At 43.1% G+C, this 25,679-nt stretch overlaps 1 protein-coding gene and 1 pseudogene across 4 annotated transcripts in view; one reads left to right on the forward strand and one right to left on the reverse strand.

Annotated features, from left to right (window-relative positions):
- The window catches only part of Gatad2b (GATA zinc finger domain containing 2B), a 90,252-nt gene that overhangs the window by 53,418 nt on the left and 11,155 nt on the right, over positions 1-25,679 (reverse strand). The window lies entirely within an intron of this gene.
- LOC138821653 (U6 spliceosomal RNA) lies at positions 8,716-8,813 on the forward strand (annotated as a pseudogene).

Consider the following 25,679-nt stretch of genomic DNA (forward strand, 5'->3'; position numbering starts at 1 on the left):
AAGCCAACTTTAACTGAAATATGGCTGTTTTATTTTGTGTTTTTTTTTTTTCTTTGTCAGTCATGGGGCTTGAACTCAGGTCCTGGGCCCAAACCTTGAGCTTTTTTGCTCAAGGCTAGCACTCTACCATTTTGAGCAACAGTGCTACTTCCAGTTTTCTGGTGGTTAGTTGGAGTTAAGAATCTCATAGACTTTCTTGACCAGGAAGGCTTTAATGATCCTCAGATCTCAGCCACCTGGGTAGCCAGAATTACAGGTGTGAGGCACCAGTGCCTGGCTTGGCTAAAGTTTTTAAGATCTATAAATTACTCTCTTATAAAAGTCAAAGTTAAGGCTGGGGACATGGCTCAAATAGTCAAGAGCTTGCCTAGTGAGTATAAGACCCTGAATTTAAACCCCAGTACTGCCAAAAAGTTAAACATATGAGGCACTGGTGTCTCATACCTGTAATCCTAGCTATTTGGGAGGCCAAGATATAAGGATAACAATTCAAAACTCACCTGGGCAGGAAAGTCTATGAGAAATAAAGAGTTACAGGGGCTAGAAAATAGGCTCAGTGGTAGAGTGCTTGCCTTGCATGCATGAGGCCTTGGGTTGGATCCCTCAGCACCACATAAGCAGGAAAAAGCCGGAAGTGGCGTTGTGGCCCAAGTGGTAGGGCACTAGCCTTAAGCTGAAGAGCTGAGGGACGACACACAGGCCCAGAGTTCAGGCCCCATGACCCACAAAAAAAAAAAGAAAAAAGGGAAAGAGAAGAAATAAGAGTTATAGGTCAAGTGACAGAGTGCCAGCCATGACTAAAAAGCCAAGGAGGAACAGAAAGCCCTAAATTCATGCCTCAGTCTGTGTCTGTCTGTCTGTCTGTCTGTCTCTCTCTCTCTCTCTCTCTCTCTCTCTCACACACACACACACACACACACACACACACACACACACACACACACACGCACACATACAAATTCAAACAAATAGCTGGGTGCCGGTGGCTTACGCCTGTAATCCTAGCTTCTCAGGAGGCTGAGATCTGAGGCTTGTGGTTCAAAGCCAGCCCGGGCAGTCCATGAGACTCCAATAAACCACCAGAAAACAAGAAGTGGGGCCGGGCGCTGGTGGCTCACGCCTGTAATCCTAGCTACTCAGGAGGCTGAGATCTGAGGATCGAGGTTCAAAGCCAGCCCGGGCAGGAGAGACCATGAGACTCCTATCTCCAATATACCACCAGAAAACCGGAAGTGGCGCTGTAGCTCAAGTGGTAGAGCGCTCGCCTTGAGCTGAAGAGCTGAGGGACAGCGCCCAGGCCCAGAGTTCAAGCCCCACGACCAACCAAAAAAAAAAAAAAAAAAAAAAGAAGTGGCGCTGTGGCTCAAGTGGTAAGAGTGCTAGTCTTGAGCTGAAGAGCTCAGGTTCAGCGCCCAGGCCTAGAGTTCAAACCGCACGACTGACCAAAAAAAAAAAAAAAACTACTATTGGGTTAGGAAGGTGATTCAGTGGTAGAGTACTTACTTGCCTTGCATGCATGAGGCCTTGGGTTCTATTCCTCAGCACCACATAAGCAGAAAAAGCATAAGTGGCGCTGTGGCTTAAGTGGTAGAGCGCTAGCCTTGAGCTGAAGAGATGAGGTACAGCACCCAGGCCCTGAATTCAGACCCCAGGACTGACCAAAAATAAAAAAAAAAAAAGAAAGAAAGAAAAATAAATAAATGCTATTTTAAAAAAAGCCAAGTGCCAGTGGTTCACATCTATAATCCCAGCTACTCAGAAAGCTAAAATCCAGAGATTCAAAGCCAGCCTAGGGGCTGGGAAGGTGGCTCAGTGGTAGAGAGAGTGCTTGCCTTGCATATATGAGGCCCTGGGTTCAATTCCTCAGCACCACATAAGCAGAAAAAGCCAGAAGTGATGCTGTGGCTCAAATGGTAGAGCACTAGCCTTGAGCTGAAGAGCTGAGGGACAGCTCACAGGCCCAGAGTTCAGGCCCCATGACCGGACCCCAAAAAAAAAAAAAAAAAGCCTAGCATCAAGCACTGGTGGCTCACACCTGTAATCCTAGCTACTTAGGAGGCTGAGATCTGAGGATCCTGGTTCAAAAGCCAGCCGAAACAGGAAAGTCTGTGAGACTCTTATCTCTAATTAACTACCAGAAAACCAGAAATGGCGCTGTGGGTCAAGTGGTAGAGCACTAACCCTGAGCTGAAGAGCTGAGGGATAGTGATTAGGCCCAGAGTTGAAGCCTATGACAAAAAAATAAAAAAAAGAACAAAACAAAACAAAAAAAGCCAACCTAGCTAACAAAGTCCATGAGATTCCACCACTAAAAGCCAACAGAAAGCCAGACTCACTGGTTCACTGCTTATAATCCTGGCTACTCAGGAAGTTGCGATTTGAGGATCAAAGTTAGCCTTGGCAGCAAAGTCCAGGAGACTCTTATCTCCAATTAACTACCAAAAAGCTAGTAAGGCTTGAGTGGTAGAGTGCTGTCCTTGAACAAAAAAAATATGCAGGGACTACATCCAGGCCCTGAGTTCAAGTCCCAGAACTGGTACACACACAAAAAAGCAAGGCTACAAGCATGGTGCAAGTGGTAGAACACCAGCAGAATAAGCTCCAGGCCCCTATGGTATAGAGGGGAGGAAAGGAGAGGAGGGGAGAGGAGGGGAGGGGAAGGAAGATGAAAGGCTGAAGTTTATCTACCTATTAGTCTCTGTTAACTCCCTAAAGTCCTGTATTGAACAGGTCTGGTCCATTTATAGAAATGAGATCATAAGGGCTGGGAAGGTGGCTCAGCGGTAGAGTGCTTGCCTTGCATGCATGAGGCCCTGGGTTCGATTCCTCAGCACCACATAAGCAAAAAAAGAAAAAAGAAAAAGAAAAAAGCCAAAGTGGCACTGTGGCTCAAGTGGTAGAGCTAGCCTTGAGCTGAAGAGCTGAGGGACAGTACCCAGGCCCAGAGTTCAGGCCCCACGACCAGACCCCCCCCCCAAAAAAAAAGAAAAGAAAAGAAATGAGATCATAATATTTCAAAATTGCTACTATTACAACAACAAATCAGATCACAGAATAACAAAACCTCATATGGGCAACAAGCTACAATTTTCATTAAGAATAAAATAACTACTCAAAAGGAGAGGCCAAATCTTGGAAGATTAATTTCTCTACATATTTAGAAATGGTAAACCATTAATCAAGTAGTTGTACAATAAAAACCATTTTGCCGGGCGCTGGTGGCTCACGCCTGTAATCCTAGCTACTCAGGAGGCTGAGATCTGAGGCTCCCCATTTCAAAGCCAGCCCGGGCAGGAGAGACCGTGAGACTCCTATCTCCAATAAACCACCAGAAAACTGGAAGTGGCGCTGTAGCTCAAGTGGTAGAGCGCTAGCCTTGAGCTGAAGAGCTGAGGGACAGTGCCCAGGCCCAGAGTTCAAGCCCCACGACCGACAAAAAAAAAAACCATTTTTACTTTCCCAGATCTGATATACAAATTAGGAATTACATCAAACTAAAACACTGGAAAAAGGTGACTTATACTCACATGGAATAATTTCTATAGCAAAGGGAAAAAAATCAGTTTTCAATCACTTGGGAGTTACAAATGAGTGTAAATAGACATATATTATTAAATTATTAAAATTTGGGTTAAAAATCAATAGAAACTAAGTACACTGCCTTATAAAATAGAAATGTGGATTAGGTAATTACACTAATAACAAGAAGAAAGGAGACTCCTAGTTCTGCGAACATTTAAATTAGGGAAGGGCTGAGGGATGTAGTTCAATTGAAGCATACTTGCTAAACATGTGTCAGACTTTATATTCTATGCCCCCACTGCAAATAAGTACATAAAAAAGGGAGCAGAGCCAGGCACTGGTGGCTCACACCTGTAATCCTAGCTACTCAGGAGGCTGAGATCTGAGGCTCCTGGTTCAAAGTAAGCCTAGGCAGGAAAGTCTATGAGACTCTTATCTCTAATAAACCACCAGAAAACCAGAAGTGGTACAGTGGCTCAAGTGGTAGAGTACACGCCTTGAGCTGAAGAGCTGAGGGATAGCACCCAGGCCCAGGGTTCAAGCCCCACGACCGACCAAAAAAAAAAGGAGCAGCAATTTTTCTCAAAGTAGTACTTCGTGTGTTTGTGTGTGTCAGAGACCAGAACTTGAACTCATTATCTGACACTTTTGTTCACTGCCTAGCGCTCTACCACCTGACCTAGGCCTCCAAGACCGTGTGTGTGTGTGTGTGTGTATGTGTGTGTGTGTGTGTGTGTCTCAGAGACCAGAACTTGAACTCATTATCTGACACTTTTGTTCACTGCCTAGCGCTCTACCACCTGACCTAGGCCTCCAAGACCGTGTGTGTGTGTGTGTGTGTGTGTGTGTGTGTGTGTGTGTGTGTGTGTGTGTGTGTGTGTGTGTGTGTGTGTGTGTGTGTGTGTGTGTCTCCAAGACCGTGTGTGTGTGTGTGTGTGTGTGTGTGTGTGTGTGTGTGTGTGTGTGTGTGTGTGTGTGTGTGTGTGTGTCTCCAAGACCGTGTGTGTGTGTGTGTGTGTGTGTGTGTGTGTGTGTGTGTGTCAGAGACCAGAACTTGAACTCATTATCTGACACTTTTGTTCACTGCCTAGCGCTCTACCACCTGACCTAGGCCTCCAAGAACTCCAAGTAGTACTTTTTTATGTGCTCATTTATTAAAGGTTTACAGGAACTAAGACTGTTGTAAAAGTCACAAGATTTCTATAGAATCAAATATTGCAAATAAATATTTTAAAAAACAGTTACAGTGTTGTCTTCTCCCTGTATCGGAAGAGAGAAGTAAATTACAGTAACTATTTTATCTTTCACTTGACAAAGTTGTTTCTAGGCCAGTCTTTTTTATTTATTTTCACACTTGGAATATTTGGGAGTTCCACTGCCTACTCCAAAAAAAAAAGAAAGGAAAAATCATCTCCAGGATTAAATTAGTATTTAACACCTACAAAATTATAATTTCTCTCTTCTAAAAGGCAAAGAAACTCTAATGGGGTTTACAAGATATGCAACTAAGGCAGTCTTAAATTCTTATTTTCAACCTTATATCAGCAGCATGGTATTAACCCCAGGATGATAAGCTGTACCAACCTTTTTTTTTTTTTTGTCGGTTAGCTTAATTTAGAACTTCAGATATTTTACTATAAGTGTTGATCTTTCACTTCTGTAAGGGTTGATCTTTATCCTAAGTTACAAACAATGTAAAAGCAAAAACAGCTACCCTCTGTATACTAAAGTTGTACTCAGTCTTAAGCTCCTCCAACCACAAAAGAAAAAAGGAGAATTTAAGGGAAGGAAATAGGATAGGCTGGGTACTAGTGGCTTATGCATAATCTCTGATAGTCAGGAATCTGAGATCTGAGGATGGTAGCTGGAAGCTAGGTGAGGCAGCAAAATCTGTGAGGCTCTTATCTCCAACCACCAAAAAACTACAAGTGGAGCTGTGGCTCAAGTGGTAGGGAGCTAGCCTTTAAAAATAAAACAAAATTCAGGGACAGTGCCCAGGCCCTGAGCTTATCAAGTCCCAGGACCAGGTGGCTCAATAGTAGAATGCTTGCCTTACATGCATGAGGCCCTGGGTTCGAATCCTCAGCACCACATAAACAGAAAAGGCTGGAAGTGGCGCTGTGGCTCAAGTGGTAGAGTGCTAGCCTTGAGCAGAAGAGCAGAGACAGCACCGAGGCCCAGAGTTCAGGCCCCACGACCAAAAAAACAAAACCAAAAACAAGAAAATGGGATAGGTACAGTGGCTCCTAATTGTAAACCCAGCTATGCAGAAGGCATTAAGTAGAAATATTGAGGTTTGAGGGGGAGGGGAAGAATGGCCAAAAAAAAAATCACAAAATATTGGAAAAATAACTAAATCAAAAAGAGCTTAGGATCTGGTAAAATAAGAAATAAGAAAAACAAGTTAGCCAGGCTCTGGTGGCTCACACCTGTAATCCTAGCTAAAGGCTGAATCTGAGGATTGCAGTGAAAAGCCAGCCCAGGCAGGAAATTCCATGAGACTCCTATCTCCAGTTAACCACCAGAAAACCAGAAGTGGTGCTGTGGCTCTAGTGGTAGAGCACTCACCTTGAGCTGAAGAGCACAGGGACAGTGCTCAGGCCCAGAGTTCAAGCCCCACGACTGACCAAAAAAAAATAAAAAGGAAAGGAAAAGAAAAGAAAAACAAGTTAATCACATCTACCTAGTTAATAACTTCCATAAATCTTTTAATCTGTCCTCTACCTTAATTACCACACTTGATTCCTATAAATAACAGGCTATGCTAGAACTAGATAAAATAATTTTATCTATAATTAGAAATTATTCTGGAATATAGCCTGCTGTCCTGACTTGACAAATCCAATAATCACTTAATTTAGGTCTCCACTTATCAGACTTTCAAGACAATCACATGACTACCTATGGTAAGGAAAAAAACAAAAAAAAAAAAACAGACTAAGCCAAGTGCCAGTGGCTCACCCTATAATACAGACTACTAAGGAGGCTGAGATCTAAAAATTGAGGTTCAAATCCAGTCAGGGCAAGAAAGTCCATAAGCACCAATTAACCATGAAAAACCTGGAACTGGAGCTTTGGCTCAAGTGGTAGAGTACTAGACTTGAGCAAAAAGTTCAGGGACAGTGCTCACGCCTTAAGTTCAAGCCCTAGTACTAGCACCCCCTCCTCCCCCCCAAAAAAGATAATTTTTTTGGGGGGGGGTTGGTCGTGGGGCTTGAACTCTGGGCCTGGGCACTGTCCCTCAGCTCTCCAGCTCAAGGCGAGCGCTCTACCACTTGAGCTACAGCGCCACTTCCGGTTTTCTGGTGGTTTATTGGAGATAGGAGTCTCTCACGGTCTTTCCTGCCCCGGCTGGCTTTGAACCGCGATCCTCAGATCTCAGCCTCCTGAGTAGCTAGGATTACAGGCGTGAGCCACCAGCGCCCGGCTAAAAAAGGTAATTTTTTAAGTTTATAAATGTCTACAATGTCAATAGAAAGATTCCAAGAAACAGAAATGTTCTATCACTGAGGTGGAAGGTGTTTTTTATTCCTTTTATTTTTAACTGTAAACTGTTTTTTTTGTTTTTGTTTTTTTTTGCTTTTCTGTTGTTGTTTTGTTAGTCATGGGGCTTGAACTCAGGGCCTGGGCACTATTTCTGAGCTCTTTTTGCTTAAGGCTAGCACTCTACCAATTTGAGACACAGCTCTATTTCTGGTTTTTCTGGAGAAGAGTCTCAAGGACTTTCCTAGGAGCCCAAGCTGGCTTTGAAACAGGATCCTTAGATTTTATAAGTCTCCTAAGTAGCTAGGATTACAAGAGTGAGCCACCAGGGCCCAGCTTGGAAATTGTTTTTCAGATTGTGAATTCTCTACCACACATATGTAACATCTATCAAAAACTAAGTAATTTCAAGGTAAAACAAGTCACATTTAATATAATGATTAAGATATATGTAATGAAAAGGCAGAATCCCTTCAGTCTAATCAAAAGGAACATAGCCACCGGTAAAACTCAGCAAGAAAATAGGTAAGAAGACCTAGTTCAGTACAGATACCAATACCCCAAAGGCTAAAGATGAGAGATTAAGAAAAAATAGCCTAGATGATAAATGATAGGTAAAGGGACCTTTCAAGATCAAAGCAGAATAACTCATCTAGAATTGTCAAGACTGTAAAGGGCCAGTTACACTAATACATTTCTGTTTGTGCCAATTAACTTGCTAATAGTCAAAAAGATACAATCAGAAATGATGGATTGAATATTCCAGTGGGGAATTCTGAATATTCATTACTTCTAGCCAGAAATATAACTAAGAATTTAGTCATCAAAATGGACCCAACAGGGGCTGGGAAGGTGGCTCAGTGGTAGAGTGCTTGCCTTGCAGGCATGAGGCCCTGGGTTCGATTCCTCAGCACCACATAAACAGAAAAAGACTGAAGTGGCCCTGTGGCTCATGTGGTAGAGTACTAGCCTTGAGGTGAAGAGCTGAGGGACAGCACCGAGGCCCAGAGTTCAAGCCCCACAACCAACAACAAAAAAAAAGGACCCAACATTAGGTTGGGTTGACATCTTATCCAGCACTTGCCAGGAATCTTCTCTCTTTACTACAATGTAGTAAGAACACATTCATGCAGGAGAGGATCATGTGCTTTAAAGTTATGCTTAAACAATCTGCTTGGTCTGTATTACATCTAGGCGGAGCTGAGATTTGTCTATCAGCCTTAAGGAACACAGAATTTCTAGGAAAGCGGCGCTACTTTTGTGATGGAAATGTCAACTGGACTTGGAATATCATTTTACCAAACAGTAAATATTTACCTTAAGAAGTTTACCTCTAGGAAGTGGCACTGTGGCTCAAGCGGTAGAGCACTCGCCTTGAGCTAAAAAGTGCAGGGACAGTGCCCAAGCCCAGAGTTCAAGCCCCACGACCGACAAAAAAAAAAAAAGTTTACCTCTAGCAGGGCAATGATAGCTCAAGCCTGAAATCTTACCTACACAGGAGGTTGAAATCTGAGGATTCAGATTCAAAGCCAGCCCAGGAAGGAAAGTATGTGAGATTATTATCTCCAAATAACTACCAAAAAACCTGCAAGTAGAGCTGTGGCTCAAGTAGTAGAGCATTAGCCTTAAGCACAAAAGCTCAGGGGCAGCACCCAGGACCTGAGTTCAAGCCCCAGGACCAGCACCCAAAAAAAAAAAAAAATCCTAGGCTTGTTTCAGCAGCACATATATTAAAAACTGGAATGATACAAAGATAAGCATGGTACCTCTCAAGGATGACACACATTTGTGAAGCATTCCATATTATTAAAAATAAAGTTGCCGGGCGCTGGTGGCTCAAGCCTGTAATCCTAGCTACTCAGGAGGCTGAGATCTTAGGATCGTGGTTCAAAGCCAGCCCGGGCAGGAAAGACCGTGAGACTCCTATCTCCAATAAACCACAAGAAAACCGGAAGTGGCACTGTAGCTCAAGAGCTGAAGGACAGCACCCAAGGCCAGAGTTCAAGCCCCATGACCGACAAAATAAATAAATAAATAAATAAATAAAGTTTACTCCCCCTTCTTTTCTGGACCCAAGTTTCCTTCCTTGACACCAGCTCCCCCCCACAACACACTGAACACACAAGCAAAATAAAATAAAATACAGTTTACCCTAAGGCTGAGGTATGAATCAAGTGGTAGAGTGCCTGTCTAGCAAACATGAAAGGCCTGACTTCAAACAGCATTTTTAAAAAGGGAGGGGGGGCATCAGTGGTTCATGCTCATAATATTAGCTACTCAGGAAGCTGAGATCTGAGGATCATGGTTCAAAGCCAGCTGGAGCAGAAAAGTCCCTGTGAGACTCTTATCTCCAATTAACCACTCAAAACTGGAAGAGGCTATGGCTCAAATGGTAGAGACTTTGCTAGCCTTGAGTAGGAAGAGCTGAGCTCAGGGACAGCCCTGAGTTCAAGCCCCACACCAACCAACCAAAACAAAAAGGTTTGCTCCTAAGTTTCCTGCAGTGGCGCTGTGGTTCAAGTGTTAGAGCGTTCGCCTTGAGCTGAAGAGCTGAAGAGCTGAAGGACAGTGCCCAAGCCCAGAGTTCAAGCCCCATGACAGCCATAAATAAATAAATACAGTTCTCTCAATTATTGCTGGTTTGCTGAAAATTGCTGGAAATATAGCCAATAAAGTACCAAGATACCAATCTCAAACCACATGACTCTAGTAGGTATTTAAAACTGTCAAATCTCCTAGTGAAATGAGAATCAGGTATTCATAGGGAGAAATGCATTAGACTTGGACTTGTTCAACAAGACGAGATTACTACTGAACAATTACTTTGAAACCTCCATAAGCCAATTATCTAACTAACTTATTTTCATTTCCTTTAGGTGTTCAAAATCATAACTTATGGATCTTCAACTTATTACAAGAATATTAAATAAGTTTACTTGTCCAGTTACAAAATCATTAATCTAGGACCAAAATTCATCTGCATCACAGACTAGAATGCTCTATAAAAAGCCAAACAAACTGGGAGACAGAGGGAAGGGGTGACACTGTCCAAAAAGGAACGTATTCTAGCTGACTTATGTAACTGTAACCCTTCTCTATACATCACCTTTTTAGTAACAATAAAAAGAAAAAGCCAGTGTATGTATGGCTCGATTGGTAGAGTGCTAGCCAATGAGCAAAAGCATCAGGTACTGAATTAAAGTCCTAGCCTGGAACCAAAAAATAGTCAGACAATAAATACTTTAGGGGCTGGGAAGGTACCTCAGTGGTAGAGTGCTTGCCTTGCATGTATGAGGCCCTCTGTTCAATTCCTCAGCACCACATAAGCAGATAAAGCCAAGTGGTAGAGCACTATCCTTGAGCTGAAGAGCTGAAAGACAGCACCCAGGCCCAGAGTTCAGGCCCCGTGACTGACAAAAAAAAAAAAAAAAAAAAAAGACAAAAAAACCCAAAACTTTAGGCTCTTTATATTTGTTTTAACTACTGAGTCTAACAGTTAGAAAGCAGCCTTAGATAATGTATGAATGAATATGGTTCTTACCAATAAAACTGTCTTTATGGGCACTGAAAACTGATTTCATATAATTTTCAAACATTGTAAAATAATCATAGTTTTTTTTCCAACCATTTACAATTGTAAATAAGTCAGGCACTGGTGGCTCATGCCTATAATCCTAGCTACTCAGAAGGCTGAGATATGAGGATCATGGTTCAAAGCCCAGGTAGGAAAGTCTGAGTCTCTTATCTCTAATTAACTGCCAGAAAACCAGAAATGGGACTGTGGCTTAAGGGGTAGAGCACTGGCCTTGAGCTGAAGAGCTAAGGGACAGCACCCAGGCCCAGAGTTCAAACCCCACCTGACAAAAAAAAAAAAAAAACACAACCACCTGTAAATTCACCCGGTGTCAGTGGCTCATACCTATAATCCTTGCTACTCTGGAAACTGAGATCTGAGGAGATCATGGTTCAAAGCCAGCTCGGGCAGGAAAGTCCATGAGACTCTTATTTCCTATAAGCTACCAAAAAAGTCAGAAGTGGAACTGTGGTTCAAGTGGTAGAACACTAGCCTTGCACACAAAAGCCAGATTGAGTTCAAGCCCCAGAATTAACACCAAAACAAAACTTGTAAATATCATTTAAATTATTTTTAGCTCTGAGACTGAACAAAAGTAGACTACAAGTAGAATATGACATGCAGATCCTTAATTTGTTAATTCCTATCTATAGTGTTTTATCTTTTTATAAAAAGTATAGAGAATACAACAATCATTTACTCTACACTTAGTTTAAGAAATACTGTATCACAAAACGTGTGGAAATGTTAACTATGAAATCCCTTCAGATTTACTAATGTAAGATTAGAAAGAAAAACACAAATAATGCATCAAACACTGAAGCTCTCTGAAAAACTAATCCTATATTCTCCCATTTTCCTCAATGGTAACCCAGTGTATGAAATATAGTGAGTTCATTCCTATGATTTTTTTAAAAAATGTTTAATTATATATATCAATGTCTACATGAAATGTTGTGCTGTTCTGCAATTTTTTAAAAAGTTTATATTATAAGCCGGGCGCTGGTGGCTCACGCCTGTAATCCTACCTACTCAGGAGGCTGAGATCTGAGGATCTCGGTTCAAAGCCAGCCCGGGCAGGAGAGACCGTGAGACTCCTATCTCCAATAAACCACCAGAAAACCGGAAGTGGCGCTGTAGCTCAAGTGGTAGAGCGCTCGCTTTGAGCTGAAGAGCTGAGGGACAGCGCCCAGGCCCAGAGTTCAAGCCCCATGACGGACAAAATAAATAAATAAATAAATAGATAAATAAAAGTTTATATTATATATAGTGGTCTGCAACTTTTAACCTTCACATTACCTCTTATACTTTATCCAAGTAATCCATGTAAGTAGATCATGCATGTTACTTGGTAAATAAAATATCAACTGAGAATACAATTTATATAATTCCATTGCTATTTTCAAATATTCAAAAATTAATCATGGACTGGAAAGGTGGCTCAGTGGTAGAGTGCTTGCCTTGCATGCATGAGGCCCTGGGTTCAATTCCTCAGAACCACATAAGCAGAAAAAGCTGGAAGTGGCGCTGTGGCTCAAGTGGTAGAGCACCAGCCTTGATCTGAAGAGCTCAGGGACAGTGCCCAGGCCCAGAGTTCAGGCCCCATGACCAACAAAAAAAAAAAAAGTCAATCATATACCATGTGGCAAGAATTTTTCTATATGCAAAAGCTAAAGTAAAGTTCTTCCCTTTACAGGACACCAGTGATTCATGCTTATAATCCTAGCTACTCAGGAGGCTGAGATCTGAAGATCCCGCTTCAAAGCTAGCCCAGGCAGGAAAGTCCGTTTGACTCTTACCTTCAATTAGCCACCAAAAAGCCAGAAGTGGAGCTGTGACTGGTAAAGTACCAGCCTTGAGCATAAAAGTTCAGGCCCTGAGTTCAAGCCCCAGGACTGGCACACATACACAAAAACCAGATTTGGGGGTCAGTAGAGCACCCACCAAACTAGAAAGCATAAGACAACTTGAGTCAATACCATGTACTGAAAAAAAAAAAAAAAGCGATGCTGGTGGCTGTAATTGTAGCTACTTAGGAGGCTGAGATCTGAAGATCATGGTTCAAAGCCAGCTCAGGCAGGAAAGCCAGTGAGACTCTTATCTCCAATTAACCTCCAGAAAATCCTAAGTGGCACTGTGGCTCAAGTGGTAGAGTGCTAGCCTTGAGCTGAAGGACAGCACCCAGGTTGAGTTCAAGCCCCATGACTGACAAAGAAGGAGGAGGAGGGGGAAGGGGGGGAGGGAGAAAGAAAGGAAAGAAAGAAAGGAAAGAAAGAAAGAAAGAAAGAAAGAAAGAAAGAAAGAAAGAAAGAAAGAAAGAAGGAAAGAAAGAAGGAAAGAAGGAAAGAAAGAAAGAAAGAAGGAAAGAAAGAAAGGAAGGAAGGAAGGAAGGATGGAAGGAAGGAAGGATGGAAGGAAGGGAGAGGAAGGAAGGAAGGAAGGAAGGAAGGAAGGAAGGAAGGAAGGAAGGAAGGAAGGAAGGAAGAAAGGAAGGAAGGAAGGAAGAAAGGAAGGAAGGAAGAAAGGAAGGAAGGAAGAAAGGAAGGAAAGAAGGAAGAAAAGAAACAGCAGCTTAGTAGCACACACTTGTAATGCCAGCTACACAGGAGACATACAGGATCTGGGTCCAAGACAAAAATCAGAATAACTGCCGGGCACCAGTGGCTCACGCCTGTAATCCTAGCTACTAAGGAGGCTGAGATCTGAGGATCACAGTTCAAAGACAACCCGGGGAAGGAAAAGTCCTTAAGACTCTTGTCTCCAATAAACCTCTAGAAAAGCGGAAGTGCCACAGTGGCTCAAGCAGTAGAGCGCTTGCCTTGAGCTGAAGAGCACAGGGATAGCAACCAAGCCCAGAGTGCAAGCTCCATGACCAACCAAAAAAAATCAGGATCTAACTAACCCCGATTTTATCCTCAACTCCATTCCTGTTTAGTATCTTCAAATCCCAGTACCACATAAAAATTAAAAAAAAAAAAAAACAAAACCCAGAGGTATTTGCTTTTTAGAAAAACAAAATGCTCTTGCCAGGCATTGATGGCTTTCTTGTAAAAAAATCCTAGCTACTCTGGAGGCTGAGATCTGGAGGAATAAGGATCAGAGTCAGCTGGAGTAGAAAAGTTCTCAAGATTCTGACTCTAAAAACAAACAGCAAAAACCAAGGCTGGAGGTGTAGCTCAAGTAGTAGCTGCCAGCAGAGCAAGTAAGCTGAGCAAACACAAGGCATTGCGTTCACACTTGGTGTGGGGGGAGGTGGGGAAGATGTTTTTGTTTTTTTTGTTGGCTGTGGGGCCTGAACGCTGTCCCTCAGCTCTTCAGCTCAAGGCTAGCTCTCTACCACTTGAGCCTCAGCCCCACTTCTGGCTTTTTCTGCTATGTGGTGCTAAGGAATCGAACCAAGGGCCTCATGCATGCAAGGCAAGCACTCTACCACTGAGCCACCTTCCCAGCCCCTTGGGGAAGATGTTCTTAAAGGATCCCCAAAAAGCATTTGAAGATAAGCCATTCTCATCACTAACCAGTCACACTATTTCCCTCGTTTAAACTGAGTTGTTTTAGAAACTCCATGGTATATTGGTGTAAATGTAAATATCAGAGGATAGGGGCTGTGAAGGTGGCTCAGTGGTAGAGCGCTTGCCTTGCATGCCTGAGGCCCTGGGTTCGATTCCTAGCACCACATAAGCAAAAAGAAAACAGCCGGAAGTGGCACTGTGGCTCCAGTGGTAGAGTACTAGCTTTGAGCTGAAGAACTGAGGGACAGTGCCCAGGCCCAGAGTTCAAGCCCCACAACCAACAAAAATTAAAATAAAATATATCTAAGGGCTAGGAATGTGGCTTAGTGGTAGAATGCTTGTCTAACATGCATGAAGCCCTGGATTCAATTCCTCAGTACCCCATAAACAGGAAAAGTGGCTCAAGTGGTAGAGTACTAGCCTTGCTAGAGTGCTCAGGCCCTAAGTTCAAGCCCCAGGACTGGCAAAATAAAATACATCTAAGAGCTGGGTGCTGGTGTCTCATGCCTGTAATCCTAGCTATTCAGGAGGCTAAGATCTAAGGATAGTGACTCAAAGCCAGTTAATCTCCAATTAACAACCAGAAAACCAAAACTAGTAGTGTGGTTCAAAGTCGTAGCGCACTAGCCTTGAGTAAAAATAGCTCAAGGACATCTCACCCAGGCCCTGACTTCAAGCCCCAGGAGCAACAAAATTAATCAATTACCCAACAAATATCTAAGGTATTAAATGAGTACGGTCAAGCAATTACAGTGGTTAGAATGAGGGTAATGAAAGACACAACAAATCAAATAGAAGTTTCTGAAAGTAGAATTTTCAGCATTTGGTAGGATTATTTTACAATTAGCCCGAAGTTGTAAAAAGTGTAGAATACTGCAAAATGTGTGAAATAAGAGGCTGAGAAGGTGGTTCAGTGGTAGAGTGCTTGCCTTGCATGCATGAGGCCCTTGGTTCAATTCCTCAGCACCACATAAGCAGAAAAAAGCCAGAAGTGGCGCTTTGGCTCAAGTGGTAGAGCACTATCCTTGAGCTGAAGAGCTGAAGGACAGGGCCCAGGCCCAGAGTTCAGGCCCCATGACCGACAAAAAAAAAAGAAAAAGAAAAAACAGAATAAGTGTGAAATAAAAGGAAGGGAAGTCACAATAGCCAAGATATGGAAACAGCCAAGATGCACCACAGTAGATGAGCAGATCCAAAAAATGTGGAAAAAGTAATTTGCAGGGGAATGGATAGAAGTAGAACAAATCATGTTAAGGGAAGTAAGCCAAGCTCAGAGAGACAAATGGCACATGTTCTCTCTGATATGCAGAAATTAAATCTAAAATGCACTGATCTGACAAATTACACAGGATTCTAGATAAACACAGTAGGACCAAAAGAAGATATCTTAGGAGAGAAACAGAAAGGCAATGCCTAAGTGCCTCTTCATATTTATATAAAATAATAGATATACTGAAACAAACTCCAAAATATGGAAAGAAAAGGGTTTTTGTTTTTAGGTTTTAGGCTTGATAATTCTATCTTCTTTACCTTACTGTATGATGTATTTATGTATGCATTTTCAGAAGGGGGGCACGGATCTCAAGGGAAAAGGGTGAAAAAGTGCAGCAGAGGTAGCTCACTGGACATAGATGAAAGTGAACTATACAACTCATGGGTGGAGACAGGTGGTGGGGACTGGGAGAGAATGAGGGAGCAGAAGACACTGTACAAAAGAAAATGTAGGGCTGGGAAGGTGGCTCAGTGGGAGAGTGCTTGCCTTGCATGCATGAGGCCCTGGGTTCGATTCCTCAGCACCACATACACAAAAAGAAAAAAGCCGGAAGTGGTGCAGTGGCTCAAGTGGTAGAGTGCTAGCCTTGAGCTAAAGAGCTCAGAGACAGTGCTCAGGCCCAGAATTCAGGCCCCACAACCAACAACAACAACAACAAAAAACATTCTAAAAGAATTCCATTCAGACTTTTAGGTCAATATAAAAACCTATGTGAGGGGGGCTGGGAAGGTGGCTCAGTGGTAGAGCGCTTGCCTTGCATGCATGAGGCCCTGGGTTCGATTCCTCAGCACCACATAAGCAGAGAAAGCTGGAAGTGGTGCTGTGGCTCAAGTGGTAGAGCACTAGCCTTGAGCTGAAGAGCTGAGGGACAGTGCCCAAGCCCAGAGTTCAGGCACCATGACTGGCAAAAAAATAAAAAAAAACAAAAAACTATGTGAGCTGGGCACCAGTGGCTCATGCCTGTAACACTGGCTACTCAGAAGGCTGAGATCTGAGGATCAGGGTTCAAAGCAGGAAAGTCCATGAGACTCTTTTTTTTTTTTTTTTTTTTTTTTGGGTCCAGTTGTGGGGCCTGAACTCTGGGCCTGGGCACTGTCCCTCAGCTCTTCAGCTCAAGGCTAGCGCTCTAACACTGGAGCCACAGCGCCACTTCCGGCTTTTTTCTTTTTGCATATGTGGTGCTGGGGAATCGAACCCAGGGCCTCAGGCATGTAAGGCAAGCGCTCTACCACTGAGCCACCTTCCCAGCTCCGTCCATGAGACTCTTATCTCCAATAAACCACCAGAAAAATCAGAAGTAGACTTGTGGCAAGTGGTAGAGTGCTAGCCTTGAGCTGAAGGGATAAGGGACAGTGCCCAAGCCCAACGCTCAAGACCCACGACCGACCAAAAAAAAAACTTGTATCAAGAGAAAAACTATTCTAAAATTCAGATGGCATCTCACGAGACCTGGAAAAGCCAAAATAATCTTAGAATAAGAGAAATGAGACAAAGTACTCATACTTCCTGATTTCAAAATTTGCTACAAAATTATCTGATTATAGTAATCAAAACAGTGTGATTCTTGCAATAAGACAGACACACAGATTTCTAAAGAGACCAGAAATAAACCTTTGCATACTGGGTCAAGGAATTTTTTAACAAAAGAAGATTTTACAAGTGGTAATAGTAAAATTAAACATTCATATGCAAAGAATTTAGACTCTAATCTTATATGATATAAAAAATTAATACAACATGACCTGGAATAGAGATGAATACTTGTAATTCTTGCATTGAGCAGGCTAAGGCATCTTGGGTGCAGTATCAGCTTGGGCTAATGAGATGTCTCAAAAAAAAAAAAAATTAACAAGGCCGAGTGCTGGTATCTCATGGCTGTAATCCTAGTTAGGAGGCTGAGATCTGAGGATCGTGGTTCAAAGCCAGCTCTGACAGGAAAGTCCGTCTCTTATCTCCAATTACCCACTAGAAAACGGGAAGTGGGCTATGGTTCACATAACAGAGCGCTCACCTTGAGCTGAAGAGCTCATGGACAGCACGCCCAGGCCCAGAGTTCAAGTCCTACAACCAACAAAATGAAACAAAACAAGCCACGAACCGGTGGCTTACACCTAAAATCATTTTACTCAGGAGGTTGAAATCTGAGAATTGTGGTTCAAAGCCAGCCAAAACAGACAAATGAGACTCTTTATCTCCAATTTACCAGCAAAAAGCCAGAACTAGAGGTGTGAATTGAGTGGTAGAGTGCCAGCAGTGAGTGGGAAAGCTAAGTGAGAGCTACAGCCCCTGAATTCAAGCAACAGTAATGGAACAAAAACAAAGACAAAAGTGAAAAAGTACAAAATCAATCTCTTGAAGACTAAATACCAAAGCCCAGATTCTTAGAAGAAATCAGAGAAAGCTTCATGATGTTGAATTTGGCAATGATTTCTTGGATACCAAGCACAAAGAAAAAAATTTAAAAGTAGATAAAATTTCCATGGTGATACACATCTATAATCCTATAAGTAATTTTAACCTTCCAGAGGCTGAAGCAGGAGGATTTTGAGTTTGATCAACCTATACTACAGAGCCAAGTTCTTGTCTAAAAAACAACAGAGTAGCCCAGTGCTAGTGGCTCATGCCTGTAATCCAGCTACTCAGGAGGCTGAGATCTGAGGATCAGGGTTTGAAGATAGCGAGGGCAGGAAAGGCCATGAGACTTATCTTCAATTAACCACTTAGAAAACCAGAAGTGGGGGGCTGGGAAGGTGGCTCAGTGGTAGAGCACTTGCCTTGCATGCATGAGGCCCTGGGTTCAATTCCTCAGCACCACACAAGCAAAAAGAAAAAAGCCGGAAGTGGCACTATGGCTCAAGTGGTAGAGGGCTAGCCTTGAGCTGAAGAGCTGAGGGACAGCGTCCAGGCCCAGAGTTCAGGCCTCACAACCGGACCCCCCCCCAAAAAAAAAAGAAAATCAGAAGTGGGGCTATGGCTCAAAGTGATAGAGCACCAGCCTTGAGCAAAAGAGCTCAGGAACAGTGTGCAGGCCCTGAGTTCAAGCCCCAGGATGGGCATATACACAATGGAATTCTATGCCTCCATCAGAAAGAATGATATTGCCCTATTTGTTAGGAAATGGAAAGAAAGACTTAGAAAAAATTACATTAAATAGAGTAAGCCAGGCCCAAAGAAACATAGCTCCCATGGTTTCCCTTATTTGCAATAACTAGTATATATCTGAGACAAACAGAAAAGGTCAGATAAGTTGATGTCAGGTGAAATGAACCCCAAGATAAGTATTCAAATGTTTTTTTCTTTCATGTGATTGTTTCTAACATATTTATAAGATGATTTCTTTGTTGCTTTGTATGTCCCTCCCCGCCCCTATAACCCCTGCTTTCACTGTCACTGTATTTGATGTTGGTATAATTTGTGGAGGGGAAGGGAAAAAACAAATTGTTTAAATAGGGATACAGGTGGACCCATTGCAACAATGAGATGTACAAGTTGTTATGTCAAAAAACGAACTTTACTTAAAAAACAACAACGAACTTTACAACTATGGCCTGGGGAGGGGGGGTGGATAGGGGGTGGGAGTGGGAGATGGGAAGGGAAACAAAGGAGAGGCAACAATGCTTGATAAGAAATGTAACCATTGGGGCTGGGAAGGTGGCTCAGTGGTAGAGCGCTTGCCTTGCATGCCTGAAGCCCTGGGTTCGATTCCTCAGCACTACATACAAAAAAAATTTTAAAAAAAAAAGCCAGAAGTGGCGCTGTGGCTCAAGGGGTAGAGCGCTAGCCTTGAGCTGAAGACCTGAGGGACAGTGCCCAGGCCCTGAGTTCAGGCCCCATGACCGGACCCCAAAAAAAAAAAAGAAATGTACCCATAATCTTGCCCATGTAATTGTAACCCCTCTATACGGTATTTTCACAATAAAATAAAAAAATAAATAAAATTAAATAACAAAAAAAAATCTGTCTTCCCCTTAATAGTTTCCTGAACCTTAATAGTACTTATTCAGTTTTTTTATGTCCTCAATTAAATCCAAAATACAGTAAGTCACAAATAACTACACTTTTAAATTTCTTTTTTTTACTAGTTTATCATATGTATGTATATATAGTATGTATGTACTCATTAGATCTAGATCTCAAATAAATTTTTACTTCTACAGAATATTCTTTTGACCCATTGCAACAATGATAACCACAAGACAGTATATTGGAATTCAACTTTACAACTTTGGGGTGAGGGTAATGAGAGATGTGGCGGAGGGACGAATAGTGGGAGAACAAGGGAAAGGGTAACAATGCTCAACAACATATGTACTCATTCCCTTACTCATGTAACTATAACCTTCTGTACAACATCTTTACAATAAGTAAAAAAAAATTCTTAAAAGAAGAATATTCTTCTGAATCTTCAGGAATCTTTTAAGATGCAACTGTTATTTCCATGTTGCTGTCAACTGCAAACATATAACCGCAAAAGATACAATCAAAGTTCAGTATTAATTCATTATATAGAATTTAACTGGGGGTTGCCGGGCGCTGGTGGCTCACGCCTGTAATCCTACCTACTCAGGAGGCTGAGATCTGAGGATCGAGGTTCAAAGCCAGCCCGGGCAGGAGAGACCGTGAGACTCCTATCTCCAATAAACCACCAGAAAACCAGAAGTGACGCTGTAGCTCAAGTGGTAGAGCGCTCGCCTTGAGCTGAAGAGCTGAGGGACAGCGCCCAGGCCCAGAGTTCAAGCCCAACGACCAACAAAAAAAAAAAAAAAAAAAAAAAAGAATTTAACTGGGGTGGGGGGGGGGCGGGCTGAGAAGGTGGCTCAGTGGTAGAGTGCTTGCCTTGTATGCATGAGGCCCTAGGTTCGATTCCTCAGCACCACATAAGCAAAAAGAAAAAAGCCGGAGGTGGCACTTTGGCTCAAGTGGTAGAGCGCTAGCCTTGAGCTGAAGAGCTGAGGGACAGCGTCCAGGCCCAGAGTTCAGACCCCACGACCGGACCCCCCCCCCAAAAAAAAGACATTCTAGTTCCGTTCACTGTGAAAAATAAATTCTGGATTTAAGATACCCTAAAGAGGTGTAGAAGAGGGGTTGAAGTCATGGCTCATTGGGCACAGTGCCAGCTAATGAATGAGTGAAAGCATCAGGTACCAAGTTTGAGTTCAGGTCCTGAGCAAGGGGGGCGGGGGAGAGGGAGAGAGAGAGACAGAGAGAGAGAGAGAGAGAGAGAGAGAGAGAGTAGGAAAAGCCAGGCATCTGTGTCTTATGTATGTAATTCTAGCTACTCAGGGGAAGCTGAGATCTGGAAGATCGAAGTTCAAAGCCAACCAGAATAGAAAAGTCCATGAGACTTTTATCTCCAATTTAAAAACAAAAACAAAAACACCATGGGGCTGGGAAGGTGGCTCAGTGGTAGAGTGCTTGCCTTGCATGCATGAGCCCTAGGTTGAATTCCTCAGCACCACATAAGCAGAAAAAGCCGGAAATGGTGCTGTGGCTCAAGTGGTAGAGTGCTAGCCTTGAGCTGAAGAGCAGAGGGACAGTGACCAGACCCAGAGTTCAGGCCCCACGACACAAACACACACACACACACACACACACACACACACACACACACACACACACACACACACACACACACACACACACACACACACACACACACACACACACACACACACACACACACACACACACACACACACACACACACACACACACACCTGGAAGTGGTGTTCAAATGGTACAGTGCTAGCCTTGAGCAAAAAGAAGCTCAGGGACACTGCCCAGGCAGGCCCTGAGTTCAAGTCCCAGGACCAGGAAAAAAAATAATAATAATAAAATTAAAAGGGCTGGGAAGGTGGCTCAGTGGTAGAGCGCTTGCCTTGCAAGCCTGAGGCCCTGGGTTCGATTCCTCAGCACCATATAAGCAAGAAGAAAAAAGCCGGGAGTGGCACTGTGGCTCAAGTGGTAGAGCGCCAGCCCTGAGCTGAAGAGCTGAGGGACAGCGCCCAGGCCCGGAGTTCAGGCCCCACAACCGGACCCAAAAAAAAAAAATAATAATAATAATAAAATTAAAAGAAATAAGTATTAATAGGGGAAAATATAAAATATCCAACAAAAAGCAGAGCTGGAGGGGGTGGCTTAAGTGTTAGAATACCAGTCAAGCAAGCAACTTAGGGCCACCAGTACTCCCAGTACTCCCCCCAAAAGAGTAGTGGGGGAGCCCTAGTACTGATTCATATACACACACACACATATTTTGGGCCAGGCTAGAGATTGAACTAGAGCCCTACCCTTACTAGGCAGGTACTCTACTACTTTAGCACACCCTAAACTCTTTTCTGCTTTAATTAATTAATTTTTTTTTATTTTTTTGGTGCTAGTCCTAGAGCTTGAGCTCAGGGCCTGGGCATTGTTCTGAGCTTTTGTGCTTCAGGGTAGCACTCTACTATTTGAGCCACAGTTCTACTTCTGGCTTTTTTAGTAGTGAATTGGAAAAGACTTTGACGGGCAGCCAGACGCTGGTGGCTCATGCCTGTAATCCTAGCTACTCAGAAGGCTGAGATCTGAAGATCACGGTTCAAAGCCAGCCCGGGCAGGAAAGTCCTGAGACTCTTATCTCCAATAAACCACTAGAAAACCAGAAGTGGCGCTGTGGCTCAAGCAGTAGAGCGCTCACATTGAGCTAAAGAGCTGACGGACAGAGCCCAAGCCCAGAGTTCAAGCCCTACCACCAAAAAAAAAGTTTGATGGGCTTTCCTGCCCAGGCTGGGTTTGAACCACAATCCTCAGATCTTAGCCTCCTGAGTAGCTTACTGCATGAGCCAACATCAGGCTTATTTTTGTGTATGTGTGACTATCTTCAAACTTGAACTCAGAACCTTGAGCACTGTCCTTGAATTTTTGCACTCAAGGCTAGTGCTGCACCACTTTAAGCCACAGCTCCATTTCTAACTTTTTGGTAGTTAATTGGAGATATGTCTCATAGACTTTTCTGCCTGGGCTAGCTTTGAACCTAAATCCTCAGATGTCAGCCTTCTGAGTTCCTAGGATTACAGGCCTGAGCCACTAGTGCCTGGCTTTGCTTTAATTACTTTACAATAGGCTCTCATCTTTATGTTCTGGCCCACCCAGACCTTGATCCACCTATTTGAACTTCCTTTGTGGCTAGGATGACTGGTATACACCACGATGCCCAGCTTTTACTGACTGAGCTAAAGTCTTGCAAACTTTTTGTCAGGGCTGGCCTCAAACCTCAATGCTCCTGAGTAGTTTAAGATTATAGGGTTGGGAAGTTGGCTCAGTGGTAGAGTGCTTGCCTTGCATGCATGAGGCCCTGGGTTCAATTCCTCAGTACTACATACCTAGAAAAGCCAGAAATGGTACTGTGGCTCAAGTGGTAGAGGGCTAGCTTTGAGCTGAAAAGCTGAGGGACAGCGCCCAGGCCCAGAGTTCAGGCTCCACAACCGACCAAAAAAAAAAAAAAAAAAAAAGATTACAGGTGTAAGCCAGACACTAGTGGCTATTGTCTATAATCCTAGTTACTCAGGAGTTGGACATCTGAGGATTGTGGTTCAAAGTCAGCCCAGGCAGGTAAGCCAGTGAGACTCCTATCTCCAACTAACCTAAAGGCCAGAAGTGGAACTGTGGCTCAAGTTGTAGAGCACTAGCTTTGAGCAAAGAACTTAGGGACAGCACTCAGGCCTTGAGTTCAAGCTCCAAGACCCATACCCTGATATCCATGTCTTTCTCTGTGAGTCAGAAAAAAAGTAAAGGTAGGTTTTACAAATAAAAAATAATAATAATAATAAAGGTAGGTTTTACAGCTTAGTGACACACCAAGAAAGGAAGTTTCTTGTTCATATCTTAAGGGTTTATGTTCATTCACAAATTGAAACCTTATTCCCTTGTTTCTAGCATTCCAATGAAAAGTGGAAGCAGCGCTATTCTCCTGAGGACACAAAAAGAAGATGAAGGCCAAAATTGTTGAGCTGTATATAACATTTGCCTGGAAGACTCATGAGAAGAAAACACCAATGCCCACTACACTACACCTACAAATGAAAATGGATAAAAACAGCATACGAATTACAGAAGAATATTTATGGCTTCAGCAATAAAAGAAAGCTCTTAACAAGATATGTAAGAAAAAATCAGCTGGGCACTGGTGATTCAGGCCTGTAATTCTAGCTACTCAGGAGACTTGAGATCTAAGGATCGTGGTTCAAACACAGCCTGGGCAGGAAAATCTGTGAGACTCCTATCTCAATTAACCATCAGAACACCAAGAGCAGTGCTGTGGCTCAGTGGTACAGCACTTCAGGTGATAGGGAGCCAGGTTGTGGTTATGAATGACTTTAATTCTTAACTCAATACTAGAGTTTGACATCAGCCTGAGCTTTCTTTGCTCAAAACTCTCTACCACTACAGCCATAGCTCCACCTCCAGCCTTTTTGGTACTTAATTGAAGATAAAGAGTCCCACAGGCTTTCCTTTGTAGACTGGCTTTGAACTGTGATTCAGATCTCAGCTTACTGAGTAGCTAGGATTACAGGCACGAGCCACCAGCATTCAGCTCTCAAAATATTTTTTAACTAAATTTTTTTTTTTTGGTCTGTCATGGGGCTTGAACTCTGGGCCTGAGTGCTGTCCCTCAGCTCTTCAGCTCAAGGTGAGCGCTCTATCACTTGAGCTACAGCGCCACTTCCTCAAAATATTTTTTACCCTACCAATTAGTTTTGCCATAGCACTTTTAGTGACTTTTTTTTTTAACTGTGCTCTGGGATTTTTGATAGGGTTAGTAATGAACAAACACAAGGAGAACTGAATTCTTCAGGATATGAAGTCTACTAATCTTTAACCACAATGAAGCAAAGTATTTTATGACTCTATGTTGTTTATCACCTTTCTTTCCTTTCGCGCACGCATGCACGCACGCGCACGTGTGTGTGTGTTTGTGTGTGTGTGTGTGTACGTACTGGTACTGAGGCTTGCTCTTAGGAACTCTTACTCTTGCTTAGTATTTTCACTCAAAGCTGGTGCTCTAGCACTTGAGCCAAACCTCCACTTCTTGCTTTTTGCTGGTTAACTGTAGATAAGAGTCTCTTAGGGCTGGGAAGTTGGCTCAGTGGTAGTGCTTGCCTCACATGCAAGGCCCTGGATTCAATTCCTCAGCACCACATAAGCAGAAAAAAGCCAGAAGTAGCACTGTGGTTCAAGCGGTAGAGCACTAGCCTTGAGCTGAAGAGCTGAGGACAGTGCCCAGGCCCAGAGTTCAAGCCCCATGAAAGACAAAAAAAAAAAGTCTCTGAGGGGGCTGGAAATGTGACTTAGTGGCAGAGTGCTTGCCTAGCATGCATGAAGCTCTGAGTTCGAATCCTCAGTACCACATAAAGCAAAGAAGCTGGAAACTGTGACTCACTCAAGTGGTAGAATGCTAGCCTTGAGCAAAAGAAGCGCAAGGATAGTGCCCAGGCCCTGACAGTGCCCAAGACTGGCACAAAAAAAAAAAGTCTCTTAGGTTTGTCTACCTAGGCCAGCTTCAAGTGGCTATCCTCAAATCTCAGCCTCTTGAGTAGTTAGGATGACAGGTATAAGCCACCAGTTCCCAGCTGCTTATCACATTTCATACTTCATCAATTACAAACATACACAAGGTTAAAAATACAGGTTATTACTTCCACTGATAAACAATATTTATTGTGTATTAACTATATGCCAGGAACTATATTAAACATTAAATAAATACCATGGACAGGCTGGGAAGGTGCTCAGTTGTAGAGTGCCTGCCTCGCATGCATGAGGCCCTGGGTTTGATTCCTCAGCACCACATAAACAGAAAAAGCCAGAAGTGGCACTGTGGCGCAAGTGGTAGAGCACTCCACTTAGAGACAGCACTGGGACCCAGAGTTCAAGCCCCATGACTGACAAAAAAATAATAATAATAATAAATAAATAAGTAAATAAATAAAAACCATGGACATGAACCTATACATTCAAAGATCTCACATCATAGAAGGGAAATAAATAAGCAATTTTTTTTCTTTTTTAGTTGGCTGCAGAGCTTGAACTCAGGGCCTTGATGCTATCCCTGAGCTCTTTTGCTCAAGACTAGCACTCTACCACTTTGAGCCACAATGCCACTTCTGGTTTTTCTCAGCCTCCTGAGTAGCTAGAATTATAGGCATGAGCCACTGCTGCCCAGCTTAAACAATATGTTTAACAAATAAATGTTATAAAGTGGTATCAGAAAATAAAGCAGAAGAGCACCCAAGGGGTGTGGGGGGGGGGGGGGGTGGTTGTTGTTGTTCCAGTCCTG

Source organism: Dipodomys merriami, unplaced genomic scaffold (genome assembly GCF_024711535.1).
Source record: "Dipodomys merriami isolate MVZ:Mamm:240054 unplaced genomic scaffold, mDipMer1.0.p SCAF_92, whole genome shotgun sequence".
Taxonomy (NCBI): domain Eukaryota; kingdom Metazoa; phylum Chordata; class Mammalia; order Rodentia; family Heteromyidae; genus Dipodomys; species Dipodomys merriami.